Source organism: Drosophila ficusphila, unplaced genomic scaffold (genome assembly GCF_018152265.1).
Source record: "Drosophila ficusphila isolate 14025-0441.05 unplaced genomic scaffold, ASM1815226v1 contig_758, whole genome shotgun sequence".
In the NCBI taxonomy this organism is placed as follows: domain Eukaryota; kingdom Metazoa; phylum Arthropoda; class Insecta; order Diptera; family Drosophilidae; genus Drosophila; species Drosophila ficusphila.
This window is the reverse complement of record NW_025064700.1, coordinates 400,805-407,712: the sequence shown is the minus strand read 5'-3', so window position 1 is coordinate 407,712 and position 6,908 is coordinate 400,805. Positions and strand designations below refer to the sequence as shown.

The 6,908-nt window shown below is 32.4% G+C and overlaps 1 long non-coding RNA gene across 1 annotated transcript; it reads right to left on the bottom strand.

The window, feature by feature from the left end:
- Positions 1–5,204: 5,204 nt before the first annotated feature.
- On the bottom strand, positions 5,205–6,473 carry LOC108095637. Its single transcript, XR_001771672.2, has 3 exons — positions 6,413–6,473; positions 5,840–5,996; positions 5,205–5,755 (listed from the first exon to the last, which is right to left on the bottom strand). It is a non-coding gene; the product is annotated as an uncharacterized LOC108095637 (long non-coding RNA).
- Positions 6,474–6,908: the final 435 nt, after the last annotated feature.

Genomic DNA, 6,908 nt, shown 5'->3' with positions numbered 1-6,908 from the left:
ATTACTTTTTTTAATTTAAAGCAAACTTACCTTTCAAACGAATTTATCGTACAAACAGGCTGAATCCTAAAAAGATTTAAATAAGTTTGTAGTAAAAGACATAATATTTTTGTAATCTTAACGACACTTTCATGATTTTTAAACGATTCCGCTGCCCGGTGCGCAAAATAAGTAATTTCACAACTAATTGTTAACGCACAACGCAAAAGAATAAGCAGTTCAATTTTATGTTTCACCCTTTCAGTATACCCTTCTTTTTTGGGTATAACCGGCCATAAATGACAGGCGAGTCATATTATATCTATATTTGCAATCAATGTTGTGTTATGGTTATCTTGGTTCAATAATTTATATAATGTTGTATATATAAAATATATTATATATAAGTATATATATATATTATATTTAATATTTGAAGAACTTTAACATCAAAAGAGTATACATAGGTAAGTCGAGCGCCCCTCAGCCGTATTTTCCAGCGGTAACCAGTTTTTTGTTTCTAACGGAGAATGACAACAGTGCAATTAGAAAAACGAAAGAATAGAAGACAAATTTGGAATCGGGCCGCCGTCGGGTGCAAGCAACGAAATCGTATTATAAGAGTGAGAAAGAGAGGGAAACTTAGGAATGTTAATTTTCCTTTCCTACAAACATGATTGGGAATTCCACAATTTACTTGTGGACAGCCAGAACTGCAGGGTGATGTTCTGTTTAGCAATTAATATGACTAATCTATCTACTTTTACACCTGAAAACTGATCTGGAATGCCATATTTTTGACTTTACACTTTCATTATTCAATTTATGGTTAATGATAAGGGCTACATTGTATGTACGTCGGTACACACATAAGATAAAAGGTTGCTGGGCCGGATATTACTTTTTATTTCAGGGGGAAAGGTATGAACCTATGGGGAAATGCAGAGCCAACTTGGAAGAAGACGCGCTGACGACGTGGCTACACTGATTTTTCCTAAGATTATTTTGTAACCCATTAAGTTATGAGTGACTTTAATGAATGGTACCGATAACACTGTCTTACAAAGATTTTGCAACGGAGATGGGGTGTATTTTTTTGTGTTGGGGGTGACGAAAGACTACAAAAAACATAAAAAAAAGGGGGTTAGTTAGTTGTAGAAATTTCGTAGTAGCGGCAATTTTTAATTTTTCGCCTTTTTCGAAAAAAAGCGAACGTTATAATTGAAAAATTTTACCCAGTGGGATATATGGGGATGTTCGTATTAGAATTCTCTACGACACCAGAAAAGAATTTTTTACATTTCTTGCCCCACGGTACCGTTTTACAACGTCAAAGGTGAATAAAAATGCTAAAAATGACATTTTTTTGAATAGCATTTTCTACACTTTTGGCCATAACTCGGGATAGCAATGAGGTAGGCAACGTCAAATGGGCTTAAAATTTGCGTAAGAGTATTACCTTTGAAACAAAGTACTAATAAACTAAACTATAAATTGCAGCTAATACTTGTAAGAAAGGCGAAAAATTAAAAATTGCCTCTACTGCGAAATTTCTACAACTAACTAACCCTTTTTTTGATGTTTTTTGTAGTCTTTCGTCACCCCCAACACAAAAAAATACACCCTATCTCCGTTGCAAATTTTTTTTGAATTTTGTAAGACTGTGTAATCCATTAACATTTTATGTAATTTTCTTTTATTACAAGTTACTCAAAAACATTCTCACCTTATTTTCTACGAAATAAAATACCCAACAATGAATATTGATCGAAAAAAAACTCATAAGCTAGCTAAATCAGTGCTCTCCAGTATTATTATATTACCCATCGAAGATATACGTAGTTTATGAACAAGATTTAAATGTCAGTTTATCATGATGTTTTCGTTACCATCATGGCCTTCAGATCCGGTTTTTGGTTTACACACATTTTAGCCTTTCTGTGTGTAATAACACTTTTATATAGAAAAGAGAAATCGATGTTTATGTTTAGATACATATGTACATATGTGTGTGAAGCTAAAGAATTTCCATCTATAAAAAAGGGAAAGCTAACATAAGTTGATATAGAAACCAAAGTTAACACAATATACCTTAAAAAGTTTTAACGCGCTGTGCATTTAATATGGCAAACTATTTGATTCTTACATATTTTTGGACTGCTGTCATTACAATAATTATTTGTTGTATTCCAACCTTAAGTCAAAACATGAACAATTATAAGCAGCTCAATATGATTTCGGATATAAAATCATACAAAATTGGCTTTAATCCGAGACAAGTCTTTGTAAACAAAGGAAGAGATACAAGCACGCCAAATTTTATCAGACTAGTGTTAATGCGTCTAATTTATGGAATCGCCACTAGTATGGGTATTGAAGACCGATTGGAAGATACATTTAATGGTGCATTGATACCTCCAAACGCTAATAATGAAATTGAGTTTTTTGATTATGGTGATGAGATTAATGGTGAGGCCGTATTAGAAAATATTTTTAGTAATAATGATTAAAAACGTTATAAAATGTATTAAAAATAAAGAAACCCAATTGTTGCAAAAATGATATAAAACTCTTAAAAATCGTGATTCATCGATTTTTTATTGCCATATAAACGACGATAATGAAAAAACAGCTACTATTTTGTTTCTCTTGTCGTGGGAGTTGACGGGAGAAATTTTGTTTCCTCGTTTTGCTGGTAAGTATGCTAGAAAGCAACGATTTGCAGCGGCATACATAGTTTATATTTTTTGACTGTGTGATTTAAAATTGTTGTTGAGGAAGATTGTTTCATGTTCTATTTATGTATATGTCGGAAACAGGGTTATTTCTTTCATTTTTCAGACAATTTTACATTCTTTACTATTTTACTATTATTATTGAAGTGAAACTTCTTTATCGGCGTTGGAAAAAATTTAGCGTCACATTTTTTTGGTTACGCGTCACATTTCTCGGTTACGCGTCACATTTCTCGGTTACGCGTCACATTTTTTGGTTACGCGACACATCCCCATCCCTCTCTAACCACTGACGAACGATCTCTCTATCTTCTTCTATCCTCTCTCGCTCTCAGCGCGCTTGCACAAAGTTGAGAGCGTAAAAATTTAAAAATAGAATACGGTTGCGTGTGTGAGAACAAGTAAGTGCGTATGTATGTATGTATGCTTACTTGAGCAAGAAGACGATTTTTAAGCCGAAATCCTTTCTGTGCCAAAACGAATTAATTTACAGCAGTAGAAAAAAGGGTGAGAGGTGTGAGTGTCAAAAGAAATTCTAATTGAACAGGTTGCATGCAGATATTAACAGTTTAATTGATGTATTAGCTTATTACAGCTTAACTATGCATAAACTATTTTTGATTGGCACCTTAATTCTTATCCATTTTTTTCATCAGAGAAGCATAATTTTTGGAACATAGAGTTTTCTAACCACTCTTGAATTACGAATTAAATTTTATCGAAATCGTATAACCATGTCATATAGCTGCCATATAAACAATAGTCGAAAATATGGAAAATTAATAGGAAAATCGTCATAGCTTCGATGTTGTATTTTGTTCGACATATGTAAATACATATGTATGTATTTGATGACTGCAAGGGTATATACATAAGCATCTTTTCTTGTTTAAAAATAATATAGTAAAATCTCAGATGTTGAATATTAAATTAAATTCCTCGTGATTTTTTGTTAATAGTAAAAATACCTGACCTCAATATAAATTTATACAAAATCATTGTAAATTAATGATAACTATAAAAGTTCCAGATTTTAACTTATAATTGTTAAAGTTGCGCTTTAGGGGCTTTTGCTAAAAATGGGCTAGGAAATTTATTCTTTTTTAAAAATGCTACCTTGTTATTTGTTAAAATAGCTGCGAGACAACCCGTTTTTAGAACATTGCCATGTTTTTAATCGAAAAACTTTACCGGAAAGAATTTATTGTCTTCTCAGATGTTTTTACTATATTATTATACTCTTGCAGAGCAAAGGGTATTATAATTTCTGTCAGAAGTTTGCAACGCAGTGAAGGAGACACCTTAGACCCAATAAAGTATACATACATATTCTTGATCAGCATCACGATCAGAATCGAAATACGAATGTACGTCTGTCCGTCTGTCTGTTCCTATGTAAACTAGTCTCTCAGTTTTAAAGCTATCTTGCTAAAACTTTCCCAAAAGGTGTGTAGTTATTGCACGCAGTATATAAGTCGGAACGGGCAGGACCGGTCGACTATATCTGATAGCTCCCATACGAGAGAATGAAATAAAAAATTCTCATGCTGTTGTTTTTGATCAGATCGGCTTGATTTCTTCAAGATGGAGTTTTCTAACTACTTTTGAATTTCGGATTAAATTTTATCAAAATCGGATAACTCTTTCATATAGCTGCCATAGAAGAGATCGAAAAATATATATAGAATTAATGGAAATAAATTGATAACATCGTTGTTTTTTATCCCACGAGCATAATTTTTTGAATATCAGGTTTTTTAATAACCCTTAAGTTGAGAAAAGAGTTTCATGAAAATCGCACAACTATATCTTATAGCTGTCATAGGAAAGATCAAAAAATTATATAAAAATAACGGATAAGCTCAAAAAATCAGAATATAAAGTTTTCCCACGACTCTTGAATTACGAATTAAATTTGATCAAAATCGGACAACTATATCATATAGCTGCCATATGATCTATAGACAAAAATATGGAAAATGAATAGAAAAATCGTCCTAGCTTCGTTGTTGTTCAGCCTTTATGCGTTTTGTTCGACATATTTGATGACTGCAAGGGTATTCGGCAAGCCGAAGCTAGCTTATTTTCTTGTTTTTAAAAACAATACTCATAGGAAACGTGTCGAATAGTGTAAATATTGAAGAAATAAATTTAAAAAACTAAATTTATAATTTACAGTAGAATCCGCTTATAGCGACTTTCAAGGGACCGACGATTTTTCGTCGTTATACCCGGAAGACGCACTAAGCAGAAGGATGTCTGGGGACCAATCAAGCCATCGAGTTTTCGTCGCAATACCCGGACGGACACTATAAGCGGAGTCGTTATAACAGGATTCTACTGTATATTAATTTTTAACACTTTTAATATTTTAATGACAATTAAAATCCTAACATATCTTCCTTTTTCCCTTTCTTTAAGTCTCGGAAATCTAAAGTTTTAGATTTGTATAAATATAGACAAGACTGATAAATTAGTTCGCCAAAGAAGTTTCACTTCTGACATGTGTACTTTGTACGCACACACTTTTTATTGTAATGTAGTGTTAAATTTAGTACTAATGTAGGGTTTGTTTATTTTTAAAGGATAGTGAAATTATTCGTTTATTTAAAGACAATATTTAATAAACGGTTTATAATGATTAAATTGGAAAACTGGTTCGTCATCGCGTCGTTTGGTTTTCTTCGTCAATAAAGCACGTCTTCTCTCGGCCAGATCTCGTCGAACACTCCCTTCTTGCTCGGGTTTGGTCTCGTTGTGTTCATCTTCATCTCCTCATCTCCTTTTGGATCTTTGGCTCTTCTTTTTGTCGTTTCGATGTCGTCTTTTGAAATGCGTCGTTTCGGCCATCTGCCTCGTCGTAAGTATTTCGTTTGTCTTGTTGTCTAGAGATTATAAGGAATTCAGGATATGGGATACTCGCAAAATCACTCCCACACTAATCCTATTTTTTTTCTTAAAAATTGTATTTTTGGCGTTGTGTATCGCCTTTCTTATGTTTTTCTCTGGATCTTCCAGCGGAAATGCCGTTTCTGAGACCTCTGAAAATATAAACAGATATTTATTAAATTTGCTGTTTCGAATAATATATTAAAATAAATGAAAAATATTATTCATTTGTTTACCTTTCAAAATACCATATAGCTTTGAAAAGCTTTTTAGGCTTTTTTTACCGCTCGTCCCGTCTAGGTTGTACTTTGGGAGTAGGTCATCGTCCAAGACGGATCTTATAGTCTTGGCGAAGGTTTTTTTTTTTCTTGAGCTGTATGTTATTTTTGCTTTCTGTAATGATAAAAACATAAAATCTGGACTCTTACAGTATAAAAAAAGGGGTGTGTCCAGCCTACGCACGACAGAAGTGAAACTTCTAGTATTTATCTCTCTCTCTTATCCTTTCATTATCTCTTATTTTCTGTTTTACGTTAGTTTGAGGATTAGAGGTTAAATAATTCTAGGACGAAGCATGGATTTTTGTATCTAATATTTTCTTATAGATGAATGACGATCGATTAATGTATAGTTCCAAAAATGTTCAATTTATTTACAAGTATACAATATTACATAAATAACAATATTATAACAAGAAAGTGTAGGGTACAAATGTATTTATTAAATATCTTTATTATAGTTTTTATTATTGTAGGATACAAATATATTTATTAAGTGTCTTTATTTTAGTTTTTATTAATTGTTTTTACACTGTTTTAATTAGCTTATTTCGCAATCTTTGGGTTTCGCGTCTGCACTGTTTGCTTGCTTGATCAGAACTAACTCCTTCCTCATTATCGCTCTCTGCTCTCACATTTTCAGAGTTGCATTTCAATGTCGTTCGGGTATACACACAATAGAATACGACTTTACATACTTAGAATATTTTAACGGCATCCAACATTTAGCTTATATACATACTTATCCATTATTAGAGTAATGCGTAATTATACATATACATACATACATGCCTGCTACAATTCGGCCTTCCTGACTTATAAGATCACCTGATCTTAATAGTTATAATTCTTTAATAATAAATTTTCATTTGTGTCTTATCTTTCTTTCCCAACCCAATGTTTTATATTTTGGCTACTCCATATTCCTTTGTAAGGATTTCGAGTCAACTGGAAGCCCTCAACGTCTTTTATTAAAAATCGATCATTTCTTAAGATTTTATCAATCATATATGGGCCTTTATGTTTT